Source organism: Scyliorhinus canicula, chromosome 7, assembly GCF_902713615.1.
Source record: "Scyliorhinus canicula chromosome 7, sScyCan1.1, whole genome shotgun sequence".
Taxonomy (NCBI): Eukaryota; Metazoa; Chordata; class Chondrichthyes; order Carcharhiniformes; family Scyliorhinidae; genus Scyliorhinus; species Scyliorhinus canicula.
In genome coordinates this window covers 33,112,583-33,131,705 of record NC_052152.1, presented here as the reverse complement: position 1 = coordinate 33,131,705, position 19,123 = coordinate 33,112,583, and the positions used below count along the sequence as shown (strand labels likewise).

General features: G+C 48.2%; 1 protein-coding gene across 1 annotated transcript in view; it reads left to right on the top strand.

Annotated features, from left to right (window-relative positions):
• The first annotated feature begins 340 nt into the window (after window positions 1–340).
• The window catches only part of htr1fa (5-hydroxytryptamine (serotonin) receptor 1Fa), a 147,050-nt gene continuing 128,267 nt past the window's right edge, over window positions 341–19,123 (top strand). Inside the window, exon 1 of the mRNA XM_038801712.1 lies at window positions 341–421. The gene's annotated coding sequence lies outside the window, so the exon portion shown is untranslated. The remainder of the gene's footprint in view (window positions 422–19,123) is intronic.

The window sequence follows — 19,123 nt, the reverse complement described above, 5'->3', positions numbered from 1 at the left end:
GACCCTGAAATATCTTTCCACGTGAAAAATCACCTCACAAAAAATGTGTGCGTCTGTAAAGTGGAGGGACTAATTTAAGAGATTGCAGCTAATAAAGATAAGCAGCCCACACTGTATGTGTGTGTGTGTGTGTGTGTGAATGTCTCTCAATCCCGTCAACCGTGAAAGAAAAACGCACCTCGTCACATTTGGCGCGCCGACTTCTCGGTCTCGTGTCAGTACAAATGGGTGATAATGCAATAGCTCCGACGGTGACTTGTCAGTCAAGTCGGTATTGTGCTTGGTGGCTTTGCGCCTGCTCCCGGCGCCAGGGGCGTACAGCGGCAGTCAGCAGTCAGCAGCACTGTCACACAGACCAGGTTTGCACCCTCTCCGTTTGATGCAGCAACTCAAGGACGGCCAATCTCCTCACAGTGAACAAGTATGATCATTTCAGCCTCTGCTTCCATATGTGTGTTTATACATATTCAGTGGAGTTTAATATTTATATTGAAAGAGAGTGTGTGTGTGTTTGTGTGTGTGAGAAGATGGTCTTTCCAGCAGATGGGATTTTTGAATGTCTAAAATAATTAAGTGGAAAGGTCTGAGATTCTTCTTTTTCCTGATGATGTGAAGCAGGTACACCTGTCGGCGTCTGTGTCTGTATTCAATGGATGGCTGTGTCTCCCTCGCCGTCCGGTAGTTTCTTTGATCACTGCAAAAGTTCTCTCAGTATGTCAGCGTCATTTGGCTGCATTTGTGCAAACAGCAATAATTTTGTATCATTTGCGGGGTCGTGCTCGCTTGCGTGAAACATTCGGGAAAAGAAAGCGACCTACAAAGGTGAGGCTTTGCAAGGCGCAGTTGGGTTTCCAATTCATCCAATTCCAATTTTATCAAGTCTGCATTTGAGAAAGGGACAGAGATTATGCTGAGCGTTCGTGCGCGCGAGGACCAGGCACTGATCACCAGAGCACTTCCACTTTCGCACTGTCTCTGCTCCAAGTTCCTCCTTGTTTTACAAACCATGCAATGTCAATGCGGCTTTAGTCTACTTTTCACTCACAGATCTTATTTTATTCAATAGTCGATTATCCCGTCTGCCACGAGAGGATACTTGTAGGTGACAGAATCAGCCTACTTTTGAAATATAAGTCATGTAAACGCTGTTTGGTTGGTCATTGTTGAAAAGGGAAATGGCTGATCGTATTAATGGTGTTAAGCTAGGAGCATTTTTCTTATTTTGCATGGTCTTTATCCATCAAATATTTGACTCGATTCTTCCTTGAAAAGTCCTTCCTTCTTAATGTACCTTTTGAAATTGACAATGCTATCGAGGGTGAACTATAACCCCAGAGGAAACAAGCAGCAACTCATAATGGGGGCTTCATCTTTTAATATAGACAGGGGAACCAATTTATCAATCACCTTTTTGATCTTCCCTGATTTAACCTGTCAGGCTTTCTTTTTACTTTGCGAATTTAGCTATGCATTTCTTCCCGTTAACGTGTCTTCCTAGGATTCTTCTAGCACTGCCGAGGCAAAGGAATGTTTAACCCAGTTACCACTAGGTCACAGTAAACTCGGCGTGGTTTGACGCTGTGATGTTTGGAGTATTAAAAAGTAGGCTTGTTGCAATATTGTTAGCGGGACAGGCGATTGCTCAGAAACTACTTTTATTTTCAATTGCGCCCGGTGCTGTTTATACCACATTGTAGAGCCGGGCGAGCATATTGTAGAGTAGATGCAGAAATTCTCCAACTAATGGAACTGGAAAAAGCAATTTCACACTCTGTCTGCAGAGGAGCACTGAGTGGACCTTGTGAATATATATTACGGATAAAGGTGCCATTCCACAATCTTAACTCGACAGGACGATGAGCTCAATCATTGTCTCCTGAGATGCATCTCAGAACCATGCTTAATCTGTGGATTAAAACAATGAATTTCACTTTGAGCAAGTGATCTTGTAGGGTCAGTCAATTCTCTCAAACGGACATGTCCCCCTGTCCCCCAGGCAGCACCTGTCTGATGAAAGTGGATACTGAGGGGGGAGAGACAGTGGGAGATATTCAGGGTTTATTTGGCTCCAACTCCAATACAAAGGAAGAATAAGCAATTTGATCATTTTGGTGATTTTTGCTCAAACAAAGCAGCAACATGACATTGTTTCCAAATTTGTAGCTCTAATAAACAGTATGCTTTTAACCAAGCTGTGCATCATGATACAGGGGTTGGTTCTTCACCAAAGTATCTCACCAGAGGCTATATGTTACTGGTGTAAAATAAACTCTCACAAGCAATTCTGAGAGCCATCCCCATCAATGAATAGGTTCACGGGTGAAATTGAGAATCCTGTGGAGTTGGTATGTGTGGGAATTTCACTATGGGTTTATGAGTGATGTGACTACTTGTGACAAATCCTACCATTTTATACACTTGCCACATGTTTTCTCTGTCTGAACACCAGAGATAGCAATTTCTGAGCGAATCTCGTGGTGACAAGTACTTTACATAGAATTACATACAGCACATCATAGACCAGTCAGCTTGTCTAGTCTGTGCTGGTGTTTGTACATCCTCCAATTCCGTCTGTCTCCACCCTGCCTGGTTAACGTTGTTCCAATGAGTTTAGATACTGCAATGTCTCTTGGGGTTGTATTATTGTTAAAGGTTATTTTTTATTCATAAATTTGTGGTCTGCTGGATGGAACACAGTTCATTGTCGTGGGGTAAAATGAATGCACTCAAACCTTTCTGATGTGCTTTAGTGCTTAAAAGGCTGCATCAGGATAACAGGGCCATGCGATTTTCTGTACCTTTCACTTCCATTTATTCTTCATTAGATGTGAGAATGAACCCTTGTGGTTACCATGGATGATTATCACTTCGGTATTCTTCGTTGGAACATTATTTTACTGGATAAATAAATTATGAGAAACACAAATTCTGCATGAACCTGTCCGTTCTCAATCATTGAGCTGATAGTGATAATTGATTATTTGGCTGATGGGGAATGGTTTCCTGTTTAGTCATACATAATAATTAATAAAAATACACTCAGTGAAAATAAACCCACTCTGCTGGGAATATAGAAACACACACACACAAAGAATTCAATTGCATTTAGTTGTCACATATCAAATTAGTTTCGTTGGGGTGATAGTCAATGTTGGTGGGGGGAGGGGGGGAGCGAGATATTATTTCTTTGTAAACTCAAACTTCTTTCAAACTGATGAAATAAAAGCAAAATACTGTGGATGCTGGAAATCAGAAATAAAAACAGAGAATGCTGGTAAATCTCAGCAGGTCTGGCAGCATCTGTGAAGAGAGACAGAGAGCTAATATTTCAAGCCCGGCATGACTCTTCGTCAGACTCTAAACATTAACAGTCTTGTAGCCAGGTATTTCCTTTCATACACTGAACAATCTGAGGGCAGCACAGTAGCATAGTGGTTAGCACAGTTGCCTCACAGCTCTAGGGTCCCAGGTTCAATTTCCGACTTGGGTCACTGTCTGTGCGGAGTCTGCGCATTCTCCCCGTGTGTGTGTGGGTTTCCTCCGGGTGCTCCGGTTTCCTCCCACAGTCCAAAGATGTGCAGGTTCGGTGGATTGGCCATGCTAAATTGCCCTTGGTGTTCAAAAAAGGAGGTTGGATGGGGTTACTGGGTTATGGAGAGGGTGAAGGTGTGGACTTGGATAGGGTGTTCTTTCCAAGGACCGGTGCAGACTCAATGGGCCGAATGGCCCCCTAACGCACTGTAAAATCTATGAATCTATGAACCTAGCAGGTGTCCTATAGCATTGCTCATAATAGGTCAGATGATGTGCTGTTTATATTGGTGTGTTTGCTACTATATTGTATTAAGGGGAAGCTGCGTTTGAAGTGTCCTCTCCATTTAAGGCCAATAGGTCTAATGATTGTAGACTCAGGATGTTAATTATTATCGCTGAGGCAGGTTTGCACATTCTTTTAAATTTCTAGCAGTTGGTCAGAAGAAATCATAACATTTCTGCCTTCTCTTGCCGATCTAATATTGCACTTTGAAATGTGTGTTTCAGAAGTATGTTGCGTGCATACTGGAATAAGCAGAAACATGTATCCATGCTTCAGAAGGTCAAATAAAAAATACCTTTTGTGTGTGTAGCGTGACTTTGTCCTGTCCTCTGACCCATACAGTGGGTGGAATTTTGACATGATAATTCCAGCCAAACAACAGAATTCATAGTGGATTGAGACCCATTGGAATCTGTAGCAGGCTTTGCCATGGCTCAGTTAGGTCAGTATTGCTGAACTGAACATAGATTCCTGAAGGTACAGCCAAGTATAAAACGGAGAGGAGGCCTGGGAAGGTTGCTTCCTTGGTCTATCACTCTCAACTGAAGGTTCTTGTGTGACCGCTGAAGGATTATTTTCTTTCCCAAGAGGGAGGAAGAGGTCAGCATCTAAACCCAAGCAAGTTACCAAAGAAGTCAGCAGCTGGAGCTTCCTGGCTCCAACTGAGAGGCAGTGCCCCAAGAGGTTACTGGACATCAGGAGAGCAGGAAAAGCGATTGGTGTTCCACATAATGACTATCCCAGAACTCTCCTGGGCAGCCGAACTCAGAACTGTCTGCTCTGTGACTCTGTGTGGTGTCTGTACGTTCTCCCCTTGTCTGCGTGGGTTTCCTCCGGGTGCTCCGGTTTCCACCCACAGTTTAAACATGTGTAGGTTAGGTGCATTGGCTATGCTAAATTGTCCCTTAGTGTCCAAAGATGTGCAGATTAGGTGGGGTTGTGGATATAGGGTGGGAAGTGGAATGAAGTAGGGTGCTCATTCAGAATGCAGACTCAATGGGCCAAATGGCCTCCTTCTGCACTGTCAGGATTCTATGAAACTCTATTAAACTCACCATTCAGCTCCACACATTCCTCTCTTTCCAGGCACCTCCGTGTCTACTTTCATGCTATGAGAGCCTGAACTTTCTGAGGCACTGCTACTCACATACGTTGAGAGTGCTGATCCTCTCTGCCTGCAATAAACTACCTCCTCTGAGCTGGATCTCCATGTCCATCCCCTGCCCTGTGAATCAAAATGGAAATGAGGAGAAAGCAGCTAGAGTTGCTGCTGCCATAACTTCTGTTGCTCCGCATCAGAGATCCATACATGCAGAAGTCATTGCCGTGGTCCCAAGGGACTTGGGAGTCCTTGTACATAATTCTCTTAAGGTTAACGTGCAGTTTCAGTCGGCAGTTAGGAAGGCAAATGCAATGTTAGCATTCATGTCGAGAGGGTTAGAATACAAGAGTAGTGATGTACTTCTGGGGCTGTATAAGGCTCTGGTCAGACCCCATTTGGAATATTGCGAGCAGTTTTGGGCCCCGTATCTGAGGAAGGATGTGCTGGCCTTGGAAAGGGTCCAGAAGAGGTTCACAAGAATGATCCCGGGACTGAAGAGATTGTCAGATGCGGAAAGGTTGAGGACTCTGGGTCTGCACTTGTTGGAGTTTAGAAGGACGAGAGGGATCTTATTGAAACTTACAGGATACTGCGAGGCCTGGATAGAGTGGACGTGGAGAGGATGTTTCCACTTGTAGGAAAAACTAGAACCAGAGGAAACAATCTCAGACTAAAGGGACGATTCTTTAAAACAGAGATGAGGAGGAATTTGTTCAGCCAGAGGGTGGTGAATCTGTGGAACTCTTTGCCACAGAAGACTGTGGAGGCCAATTCACTGAGTGTCTTTAAGACAGAGATAGATAGGTTCTTGATTAATAAGAGGATCAGGGGTTATGGGAAGAAGGCAGGAGAATGGGGATGAGAAAAATATCAGCCATGATTGAATGGCGGAGCAAATGCGATGGGCCGAGTGGCCTAATTCTTATGCTATGCCTTATGATCTTATAGTCCTATGCTGGGCTGGTTTAGCACAGTTGGCTGGACAGCTGGTTTGTGATGCAGAGTGAGGCCAACATCGCGGGCTCAATTCCCGTTACTGGCTGAGGTTATCCATGAAGGCTCTGACTTCTCACTCTTTCTCCTTGCCTGAGGTGTGGTGATCCTCAGGTTAAATTCTCACCAGTCAGCTCTCCCCCTCAAAGGGAACAGCAGCCTGTGGTCATCTGGGATTATGTTGATTTTACTTTACTTTGTTGTCATGCTGTGTTTAGGGCTGACTGCAGTGAAATGCAGCTGCAAGTGGGTGAAGTGCAAGGCAGGTGAACAGGCACCTAACATGGTAACCAAGCAGTGACAGCACTTTCTGAGAAGGAGTTCTATGTGCAACAGCCTGGGCAGGGCCACAGCTCTTCAGTTTCACTGAATAGGCACGCACCACTGTACACGCACCTTTGTTGACTTGGGTGAGTTGCTGACACCTCAGGAAATAGGTGCACTGGCTGCAAAAGTCAGAATGCATGGTTAAAACACCAGGATATCCTCTGGACCGAGGTTCCCCGTCCCCTTGCAAACCTGCTCGGATGAAACCAGGAAGTGGCCGGTACGATGTTGAGTTCCCGAACTGGTATCACATTTTGGGAATCCAACATCGTGCACACACCTGAACTGGCTCCCCTTCACAGTTACGATACTGCCCAGTGTCTCAGAATAGTCAGCGTCATCTCAGGAGTGCATTGGTAATGCCAACGCCCACCTTTGCGTCTCTCAGGGGATTACATAATTAGTATGAATGGGTTAATGGTATGAAAATCGCTTATTGTCACGAGTAGGCTTCAAATGAAGTTACTGTGAAAAGCCCCTAGTCGCCACATTCCGGCGCCTGTCCGGGGAGGCTGGTACGGGAATCGAACCGTGCTGCTGGCCTGCTTGGTCTGCTTTAAAAGCCAGCGATTTAGCCGAGTGAGCTAAACCAGTCGTGCAGGGCTGGCCTGATGGACCAGATCATCTTTTCTCATCCTTTATTTGCATTTATGCATGTTCAGTCAATCTTGATTACAAGTGACCTCCAGAGATTGTTCACATAGATTGAAGCAGAGCAATGAGGCACCGAGAAAATACTCCAGTTTTCATGATTTTGCTTTCTCGTCACGTTGATGTTGCATTGTTCAGTTTGAGAGTCAGAAGGTCTGTATTTTAGCAAAACCTGCACTTGGGCTGTCTGGTCTCAGTTTTTAATCTGTTGCTGCTGAATTATTCCAAGTACAGATGTTTTGCCGAGCCCTGGCTCCTGTTTGGTGTTAGGCAAAAGCTGGAAATCCGAACTGGGACCTACATATACAAATAATGTGCTTAGTGTATAACAGAAGAAAGTTAAGTCCACTTCCACTTTAGAAATGTAGCTCCTTATATGTAACCAATTGGCTCTTTTCAATAGCCTATATAGGATTGCTTAAGTTCTAAACATGTATTATGAACCCATCGGTAGCTGATGCATGTGCAGACTATTGTTAATATTATTCTTCAGTACAACTTATAACAACAGCTGTTATCTCCTGCTGCTACTCCTGCCAGGAAATCTGCTGTCAAGGTATGTCATGCTGGTTTGCCTTGCGCCATCCTCACACATTCAGTGTAGTTCATCTACAACCACTCTGTGACATCCATCATCCAGCAAGCCTAGGCCTCTTCCTGATGTGCTCCACCTTGGCCTCCAGTGGAGATCACCAAAGCTTTTCAGCTCTACTCAATTGGCCGAAATACTGACATTTTCATTTCTGGATGTCACTCTTTAGAGTTCTTTTTTGTTCTTGTAATTTCAAGCCCCTCTTTGTATGTCTAATGGTCTGTATATGGAATTTTAAGCACACACCTTAGCATCCACATTTCAAAAATCTCGATTCTCTTCCACAGATCTTTATTTATTGTCCAGGCTTCTGAGGCATACAGGAAGCTGGATAGAATGTAGCATCTAAGCTTTTTCTTCTCCTTATTACAAGCTTGAGTTTTCTTGTTGTTGACACATTCTTCATCTTTATGAAATTACTTCTGGCTAGCCCTATCTTTCTTCTAACTTCTGCTTCACAAGGGCGGCACAGTGGCATAGTGGTTAGCACTGCTGCCTCACAGTGCGAGGGACCCAGATTCAATTCCGGCATCGGGTGACTGTCTGTGTGGAGTTTGTATGTTCTCCCCGTGTCTGCGTGGGTTTCCTCCGGGTGCTCCGGTTTCCTCCCACAGTCCAAAGATGTGCAGGTTCGGTGGATTGGCCCATGATAAATTGCCCCTTATAGTTTGCTGCTGCCTTTTTCTGCTTCTACAGCCTGGAGTGAGGCAAAGAACATAAGAACTAGGAGCAGGAGTAGGCCATCTGGCCCCTCGAGCCTGCTCCGCCATTCAATGAGATCATGGCTGATCTTTTGTGGGCTCAGCTCCACTTTCCGGCCCTTAATCCCTTTATTCTTCAAAAAACTACCTATCTTAATCTTAAAAACATTTAATGAAGGAGCCTCTACTACTTCACTGGGCAAGGAATTCCATAGATTCACAACCCTTTGGGTGAAGATGCTCCTCCTAAACTCAGTCCTAAATCTACTTCCCCATATTTTGAGGCTATGCCCTCTAGTTCTGCTTTCACCTGCCAGTGGAAACAACCTGCCCGCATCTATCGTATCTTCATAATTTTATATGTTTCTATAAGATCCCCCCTCATCCTTCTAAATTCCAATGAGTACAGTCCCAGTCTACTCAACCTCTCCTCGTAATCCAACCCCTTCAACTCTGGGATTAACCTAGTGAATCTCCTCTGCACACCCTCCAGTGCCAGTGTGTTCCTTCTCAAGTAAGGAGACCAAAACTGAACACAATACTCTAGGTGTGGCCTCACTAACACCTTATACAATTGCAGCATAACCTCCCTAGTCTTAAACTCCATCCCTCTAGCAATGAAGGAGAAAATTCCATTTGCCTTCTTAATCACCTGTTGCTCCTGAAAACCCATTTTGTGACTCATGCACTCTGCACAGCAGCATGTTTTAATATTTTATCATTTAAATAATAATCCCGTTTGCTGTTATTCCTACCAAAATGGATAACCTCACATTTGTCAACATTGTATTCCATCTGCCAGACCCTAGCCCATTCACTTAACCTATCCAAATCCCTCTGCAGACTTCCAGTATCCTCTGCACTTTTCACTTTACCACTCATCTTAGTGTCATCTGCAAACATGGACACATTGCCCTTGGTCCCCAACTCCAAATTATCTATGTAAATTGTGAACAATTGTGGGCCCAACACGGATCCCTGAGGGACACCACTAGCTACTGATTGCCAACCAGAGAAACTCCCATTAATCCCCACTCTTTGCTTTCTATTAATTAACCAATCCTCTATCCATGCTACTACTTTACCCTTAATGCCATGCATCTTTATCTTATGCAGCAACCTTTTGTGTGGCACCTTGTCAAAGGCTTTCTGGAAATCCAGATATACCACATCCATTGGCTTCCCGTTATCTACTGCACTGGTAATGTCCTCAAAAATTCCACTAAATTAGTTAGGCACGACCTGCCCTTTATGAATCCATGCTGCGTCTGCCCAATGGGACAATTTCTATCCAGATGCCTCGCTATTTCTGCCTTGATGATAGATTCCAGCATCTTCCCGACTACCGAAGTTAAGCTCACTGGCCTATAATTACCCGTGTTCTGCCTACCTCCTTTTTAAAACAGTGGTGTCACAATTGCTAATTTCCAATCCGCCGGGACCACCCCAGAGTCTACTGAATTTTGGTAAATTATCAGTGCAAACAGGCCCGCTGCTGGTCTGCAGAAAGTGGAGTGGTGTCTCCCCATCCCTCTGTTCAGTGTGGCTTTTCAAGACTGTTTCTGTTGAAGGAACCTGCTGCTGGAACCTGCCAGAGGGAGAGAGGGGGGGATGCCGGGCTACCATTGTTGACATTCGGCCGCTGTGCCTAATTGCTGCCACCTCTTTGCTACTGTTGCCTGAAGTGTGGGAGGAAGGAAGGGAAGCAGTGGCTGTTTTAACTAAGTGACTTACTGCAAATCAAGGACTGGGGAGTGAAGATGACCGGATGTCGGGACTGCAGGAGGAGGAGGGTAGCAGCTCACTTGGTCTGGACACCTTGGAGATCGTATTGGGATGCCTTGCGAACTGTTGGTGACTTTTTGTGTTCAAGGTTACATGCTGCTCCTGATTTGAGATCAGCATGAACTGTTTTTACATCAGCATGAATTGCAGAGACCGTTCCCTCAAAGGTAATCCCGTCCACTCCTACACCATACCCAGTACATCCCCCATCACCCATGGCACCTTCCCATGCAATTGCAGAAGGTGTAACACTTGCCCTTTTACCTCTTCCATGCTAACATCCCAGGCACAAAACACTCATTCCAGGTTGAGCAGCGTTTCACTCGCATCTCTTCCAATTTGGTCGATTGCATTTGCTGCTCCCAACGTGCTCTCCGCTATATCGGAGAGACCAAACGCAGACTGGGTGATCGTTTTGCTGAGCACCTTCAATCTGTGTGCATTCAGGACCCTGACCTTCCCGTTGCTTGCCATTTTAACACAAGACCCTGCTCCCATGCCCACATGTGTCCTTGGCCTGTTGCAATGTTTCAGAGAAGCTCAACGCAAACTGGAGGAACAACATCTCATCTTCCAGTTAGGCACGCTACAGCCTTCCAGTCTCAACATCGAATTCAACAACTTCAGATAATTAGCTCTCCACCACCTCGACCCATTTGTTTTCATCCCATTTCATTTTAACTGTATTTTACCATTTTTTTCTCTCCTGCCTTTCTTCATATATATTTACCCCCTATCTTATCCATGTCTCCTTACCCTTTTTCCCCTTTCCTGCCCCCTTCCCCTCCCCCCACATCTACATCTGTCACAGTTTACCCTCGCATGTTAGTTTCTCTGCAGTTTAGCCTTTCACAACTTTTGTTCTATCTGGGAGCTGCCATTAGCACTCTTTCCCCTTGCTTTCTGTTGCTATTAGCACCCTGTTTCCCTGGGTTTCTGTGGCTATGATTCATCTTTCATTCTCACTCCATAGTATAAATGTTTCCCACTCCCTCTGTCTTTTGCTTTGACAAAGAATCATCGGACTCGAAACATTGGCTCTTTTCTCTCCCTACAGCTGCTGACAGACCTCCTGAGATTTCCAGCATTTTCTATTTGGTTTCAGATTCTAGCATCCGCAGTAATTTTCTTTTATGAACTGTTGGTGTTGGTTTGGGTTGTTATTTGCTGTATTTTATGCTCAGTGGTTGTATGGGCGGTGAGTATGAGGGATTGGTGCGGGGACCCTGATGCGAGGGCATTCTAAGTGTAAAGCATACAGAGTGCGAGGGCATTCCGAGTGCGAGGGCATTCCGAGTGCGAGGGCATTCCGAGTGTGAGGCATACCGAGTGCGAGGGCATTCCGAGTGTGAGCCATACTGAGTGTGAGGCATACCGAGTGTGAGGCATACCGAGTGTGAGGACACACCGAGTGTGAGGCATACCGAGTGTGAGGCATACCGAGTGTGAGGCATACCGAGTGCGAGGACACACCGAGTGTGAGGCATACCGAGTGTGAGGGCACACCGAGTGTGAGGACATACCGAGTGTGAGGCACACCGAGTGTGAGGACACACCGAGTGTGAGGCACATCGAGTGCGAGGGCATACCGAGTGTGAGGACATACCGAGTGTGAGGCATACCGAGTGTGAGGCAAACCGAGTGTGAGGGCACACCGAGTGTGAGGCATACCGAGTGTGAGGCACACCGAGTGCGAGGGCATACCGAGTGTGAGGCATACCGAGTGTGAGGCACACCGAGTGTGAGGCATACCGAGTGTGAGGCATACCGAGTTGAGGCATACCGAGTGCGAGGGCACACCGAGTGTGAGGGCATACCGAGTATGAGGCAAACCGAGTGTGAGGCACACCGAGTGCGAGGGCATACCGAGTGTGAGGGCACACCGAGTATGAGGCAAACCGAGTGCGAGGACACACCGAGTGGGAGGGCATACCGAGTGCGAGGGCATACCGAGTGTGAGGACACACCGAGTGGGAGGGCATTCCGAGTGTGAGGGCATTCTGAGTGTGAGGGCATACCGAGTGCAAGGACATACCGAGTGTGAGGACACACCGAGTGCGAGGGCATACCGAGTGTGAGGGCACACCGAGTGTGAGGCATACCGAGTGTGAGGCATACCGAGTGTGAGGGCATACCGAGTGCGAGGGCATACCGAGTGTGAGGGCACACCGAGTGTGAGGCATACCGAGTGTGAGGCATACCGAGTGCGAGGGCATACCGAGTGTGAGGCATACCGAGTGTGAGGCATACCGAGTGCGAGGGCATACCGAGTGTGAGGGCATACAGAGTGTGAGGCATACCGAGTGTGAGGCATACCGAGTGCCAGGACATACCGAGTGCGAGGACACACCGAGTGTGAGGCATACCGAGTGTGAGGGCACACCGAGTGTGAGGCAAACCGAGTGTGAGGACACACCGAGTGCGAGGGCATTCCGAGTGCAAGGGCATTCCGAGTGCGAGGGCATTCCGAGTGCGAGGGCATTCCGAGTGTGAGGCATACCGAGTGCGAGGGCATTCCGAGTGTGAGGCATACTGAGTGTGAGGCATACCGAGTGTGAGGCATACCGAGTGTGAGGACACACCGAGTGTGAGGCATACCGAGTGTGAGGCATACCGAGTGTGAGGCATACCGAGTGCGAGGACACACCGAGTGTGAGGCATACCGAGTGTGAGGGCACACCGAGTGTGAGGACATACCGAGTGTGAGGCACACCGAGTGTGAGGACACACCGAGTGTGAGGCACATCGAGTGCGAGGGCATTCCGAGTGCAAGGGCATTCCGAGTGCGAGGGCATTCCGAGTGCGAGGGCATTCCGAGTGTGAGGCATACCGAGTGCGAGGGCATTCCGAGTGTGAGGCATACTGAGTGTGAGGCATACCGAGTGTGAGGCATACCGAGTGTGAGGACACACCGAGTGTGAGGCATACCGAGTGTGAGGCATACCGAGTGTGAGGCATACCGAGTGCGAGGACACACCGAGTGTGAGGCATACCGAGTGTGAGGGCACACCGAGTGTGAGGACATACCGAGTGTGAGGCACACCGAGTGTGAGGACACACCGAGTGTGAGGCACATCGAGTGCGAGGGCATACCGAGTGTGAGGACATACCGAGTGTGAGGCATACCGAGTGTGAGGCAAACCGAGTGTGAGGGCACACCGAGTGTGAGGCATACCGAGTGTGAGGCACACCGAGTGCGAGGGCATACCGAGTGTGAGGCATACCGAGTGTGAGGCACACCGAGTGTGAGGCATACCGAGTGTGAGGCATACCGAGTTGAGGCATACCGAGTGCGAGGGCACACCGAGTGTGAGGGCATACCGAGTATGAGGCAAACCGAGTGTGAGGCACACCGAGTGCGAGGGCATACCGAGTGTGAGGGCACACCGAGTATGAGGCAAACCGAGTGCGAGGACACACCGAGTGGGAGGGCATACCGAGTGCGAGGGCATACCGAGTGTGAGGACACACCGAGTGGGAGGGCATTCCGAGTGTGAGGGCATTCTGAGTGTGAGGGCATACCGAGTGCAAGGACATACCGAGTGTGAGGACACACCGAGTGCGAGGGCATACCGAGTGCGAGGACACACCGAGTGTGAGGCATACCGAGTGTGAGGGCACACCGAGTGTGAGGCAAACCGAGTGTGAGGACACACCGAGTGCGAGGGCATACCGAGTGCGAGGGCATACCGAGTGTGAGGGCACACCGAGTGTGAGGGCATACCGAGTGTGAGGGCATACCGAGTGTGAGGCATACCGAGTGTGAGGCATACCGAGTGCGAGGACACACCGAGTGTGAGGCATACCGAGTGTGAGGGCACACCGAGTGTGAGGACATACCGAGTGTGTGGCACACCAAGTGTGAGGACACACCGAGTGTGAGGCACATCGAGTGCGAGGGCATACCGAGTGTGAGGACATACCGAGTGTGAGGCATACCGAGTGTGAGGAAAACCGAGTGTGAGGGCACACCGAGTGTGAGGCATACCGAGTGTGAGGCACACCGAGTGCGAGGGCATACCGAGTGTGAGGCATACCGAGTGTGAGGCACACCGAGTGTGAGGCACACCGAGTGTGAGGCATACCGAGTTGAGGCATACCGAGTGCGAGGGCACACCGAGTGTGAGGGCATACCGAGTATGAGGCAAACCGAGTGTGAGGCACACCGAGTGCGAGGGCATACCGAGTGTGAGGGCACACCGAGTATGAGGCAAACCGAGTGTGAGGCACACCGAGTGCGAGGGCATACCGAGTGCGAGGGCATACCGAGTGTGAGGACACACCGAGTGGGAGGGCATACCGAGTGCGAGGGCATACCGAGTGTGAGGACATACCGAGTGGGAGGGCATTCCGAGTGTGAGGGCACTCTGAGTGTGAGGGCATACCGAGTGCAAGGACATACCGAGTGTGAGGACACACCGAGTGCGAGGGCATACCGAGTGTGAGGGCACACCGAGTGTGAGGCATACCGAGTGCAAGGACATACCGAGTGTGAGGACACACCGAGTGTGAGGACACACCGAGTGCGAGGGCATACCGAGTGTGAGGCATACCGAGTGTGAGGCATACCGAGTGTGAGGGCATACCGAGTGCGAGGGCACACCGAGTGTGAGGGCACACCGAGTGTGAGGCATACCGAGTGTGAGGCATACCGAGTGCGAGGGCATACCGAGTGTGAGGGCATACCGAGTGTGAGGCATACCGAGTGTGAGGCATACCGAGTGCCAGGACATACCGAGTGTGAGGACACACCGAGTGTGAGGCATACCGAGTGTGAGGGCACACCGAGTGTGAGGCAAACCGAGTGTGAGGACACACCGAGTGCGAGGGCATACCGAGTGCGAGGGCATACCGAGTGTGAGGGCACACCGAGTGTGAGGGCATACCGAGTGTGAGGGCATACCGAGTGTGAGGCATACCGAGTGTGAGGCATACCGAGTGTGAGGCATACCGAGTGCCAGGACATACCGAGTGTGAGGGCACACCGAGTGTGAGGCATACCGAGTGTGAGGCATACCGAGTGTGAGGCATACCGAGTGTGAGGGCATACCGAGTGTGAGGGCATACCGAGTGTGAGGCATACCGAGTGTGAGGACACACCGAGTGTTAGACATACCGAGTGTGAGTGATACCGAGTGCGAGGGCATACCGAGTGTGAGGCAAACCGAGTGTGAGGCAAACCGAGTGTGAGGCAAACCGAGTGTGAGGACACACCGAGTGGGAGGGCATACCGAGTGTGAGATATACCGAGTGTGAGGCATACCGAGTGTGAGGCAAACCGAGTGTGAGGCAAACCGAGTGTGAGGACACACCGAGTGGGAGGGCATACCGAGTGTGAGATATACCGAGTGTGAGGCATACCGAGTGTTAGACATACCGAGTGTAAGGCATACCGAGTGTGAGGGCACACCGAGTGCGAGGGCACACTGAGTGTGAGGCATACCGAGTGTGAGGCATACCGAGTGTGAGGGCACACCGAGTGTGAGGCATACCGAGTGTGAGGGCACACCGAGTGTGAGGCATACCGAGTGTGAGGCATACCGAGTGTGAGGCATACCGAGTGCGAGGGCATACCGAGTGCGAGGGCACACCGAGTGTGAGGCATACCGAGTGTGAGGCATACCGAGTGTCAGGGCATACCGAGTGTGAGGGCACACCGAGTGTGAGGCAAACCGAGTGTGAGGCATACCGAGTGTAAGGCAAACCGAGTGTGAGGCACACCGAGTGTGAGGTAAACCGAGTGTGAGGTAAACCGAGTGTGAGGCAAACCGAGTGTGAGGCACACCGAGTGTGAGGCATACCGAGTGCGAGGGCACACCGAGTGTGAGGGCACACTGAGTGTGAGGCATACCGAGTGTGAGGCATACCGAGTGCCAGGACATACCGAGTGTGAGGGCACACTGAGTGTGAGGGCACACTGAGTGTGAGGCATACCGAGTGTGAGATATACCGAGTGCAAAAGCATACCGAGTGTGAGGGCACACCGAGTGTGAGGCATACCGAGTGTGAGGGCACACCGAGTGTGAGGCATACCGAGTGTGAGGGGACACCGAGTGTGAGGCATACCGAGTGTGAGGCACACCGAGTGCGAGGCATACCGAGTGCGAGGGCATACCGAGTGTGAGGGCACACCGAGTGTGAGGGGACACCGAGTGTGAGGCATACCGAGTGTGAGGCACACCGAGTGCGAGGCATACCGAGTGCGAGGGCATACCGAGTGCGAGGGCACACCGAGTGTGAGGGCACACCGAGTTTGAGGCATACCGAGTGTGAGGGCATACCGAGTGTGAGGCACACCGAGTGTGAGGGCATACCGAGTGTGAGGGCACACCGAGTGTGAGTCATACCGAGTGCAAGGTGCGACATCATGCCAAGTGTGAGGGCAGACCAAGGGCGAGATGAGCATCCTGCCCAGTGCAAGGACTTACCCAGTGCGAGGGCCCTGTTTACTGAGTACATGTGTATTATGTCTATATTTTCTTCGTGTAAATACAATGTTGTGGTTTTCCATTTCTCCGGATCTTTTGTAGTATATCAGTGCCAGTGTGGACAGCATGGCACCATTTTCATGTGCTTTTATGATTCTCGTAGTACGAGGACTGTTCATGAACCAGCTTTCGTCTGTTTCCTGGTAAGGGTGAAATGCTTGTGATGTTCGCTGTATTTTTTCTTCTTACGGTTTTCTGTTGTTTTGTATTTTGTCTCTTTTATACTCAGGGATTGTTAATAAACTAAAATATTTCCAATGGAGTAACCAATTGTCTCTTCTCATTAGGATCTGTGCAGGTTACAATGTTAGCACAACTGGTGTACTTGCTTAGATGTGCAGACCTGTGGAGAGATTTTCTTTCAAGAGCAGATTCAATACATTTCTGCTCAATCTAACAGCATTTGGCAAAACTTCTGTTCAGTTTAAAATCTTTCTGTTGTCATCTGAGACTACCTTTAAGAAATGAGTGTTTGGGCAGCACGGTGGCACAGTGGTTAGCATTGCTGCCTACAGCGCTGAGGACCCGGGTTCGAATCTTGGCCCTGGGTCACTGTCTGTGTGGAATTTGCACGTTCTCCCCGTGTCTGCGTGGGTTTCGCCCCCACAACCCAAAGATCTGCAGGATAGGTGGATTGGCCACTCTAAATTGCCCCTTAATTGGAAAAAATAATTGGGTACTCTAAATTTAAAAGAAAGAAATGGGTGTTTAAGAAATGTACCTTTAAGAAATAGGTGTTTATCAGTGATTTCAGAGAGTGGGTGGAGCTGGGCTGTCTGTCAGAGCTGAAGCCAGACCAAGCAGGTGTACTGCTGTTCTCTCTGCCATCAAAAGACTATCTCTTGATCATTTGGTGAATTCTGAATTATAAATGTTCTCAGTCGTGAATGTAAGCCTAATGTGCTTCTGATGAAAGGTATTTCTTCTGTCTTCTGGATGTCGTTTGGGAAGCTTAAATGATTACTTAGTGTTGTATTCTTTGGGGGTTGTATTTGAATTAATGGTTGCTAAAATGTTCACTGTATGTTTTAAAAAGGGTAACTTGAGCTCATAGAATAAACATTGTTTTGCTTTAAAATATACTTTTCCATTTCTGCTGTACAACACCTGCAGAGTGGGCCGTGTGCTCCCCATACCACAATCTATTAAAAGTTGTCGGTCAGGTGAACTCCATGATACACTTTGGGGTTCTTTAAACCCTGTCCCATAACACTGTCATGGCAAACTGAAGTCCTATGGCAAATGACTAAACTACAGACAGACCTGGCTCCTCCCATTAATTACACCATCTGTATCCCACTACGATATCACATGACCTGATTAGCTCGGACAAAAGATAACCTTTCATAACTGATCGATTCTCCAGGGAATCTGCAACGATCATAACAATATTTCATTAGCTTTTTATCTGTGAGTAAGTGTCCGGAATGAATCATGATCTCATCTTTTACAAATTCTTATTTACAACTTTAGCAGACACTCAATCTGGATACCTTAACCTGGATTATTTAATAATTTAATATAAAATATAGCATATAAAATATAATATTAGTAAGTTTGCGGACAACACAATTGCGGATAACGATGAGAACTGTCAGAGGATACAGCAGGATTTAGATCATTTACACTTGGGCGGAGAGATGGCAGATGGAGTTTAATCCAGACAAATGTGAGGTAATGCATTTTGAAAGGTCTAATACAGGTAGGGAATATACAGTGAATGGTAGAACCCGCAAGAGTATTGTCAGTCAGAGAGACCTTGGTGTACAGGTCCACAGGTCACTGAAAGGGGAAACACAGGTGGAGAAGATAGTCAAGAAGGCATACGGCATGCTTGCCTTCATTGGCTGGGGCATTGAGTATAAAAATTGGAAAGTCATGTAGCAGCTGTATAGAACCTTAGTTTGGCCACACTTGGAGTAGTGTTCAGTTCTGGTTGCCACACTACCAGAAGAATATGGAGGCTTTAGAGAGGGTGAAGAAGAGATTTACCAGGATGTTGCCTGGTATGGAGGGCATTACCTATGAGGAGAGGTTGAATAAACTTGGTTTGTTTTCACTGGAACGAAGGAGGTTGAGGGGCGACCTGATAGAAGTCTACAAAATTATGAGGGGCATAGACAGAGTGGATAGTCAGAGACTTTGTCCCAGGGTAGAGGGGTCAATTACTAGGGGGCATAGGTTTAAGGTGCAAGGGACAAGATTTAGAGGAGATGTACGAGGCAAGTTTTTTACACAGTGGGTAGTGAGTGCCTGGAACTCGCTGCCGGAGGAGGTGGTGGAAGCAGGGACGATAGTGACGTTTAAGAGGCATCTTGACAAATACATAAAAGGATGGGAATAGAGGGATACGGACTCCGGAAGTGTAGAAGATTTTAGTTTAGACGGGCAGCATGGTCAGCACAGGCTTGGAGGGCCGAAGGGCCTGTTCCTGTGCTGTACTTTTCTTTGTTCTTTGTTCTTTATAACAGTTTCTACATATATGAGAACGACAAATTTCAATGGGAATGAAATTGTTCCCATTGTAAATTTGCATTAGTACCTCTATCCTGATGAATGCAAGATGAAAAGCTTTGACAGCATGTCTCTATTTTGCAACAATACTCAAGTTCTGTACTACCAAGTGACCTCCTCTGATTGTCCAGCTTCTAGCCTGATGCTCATTAT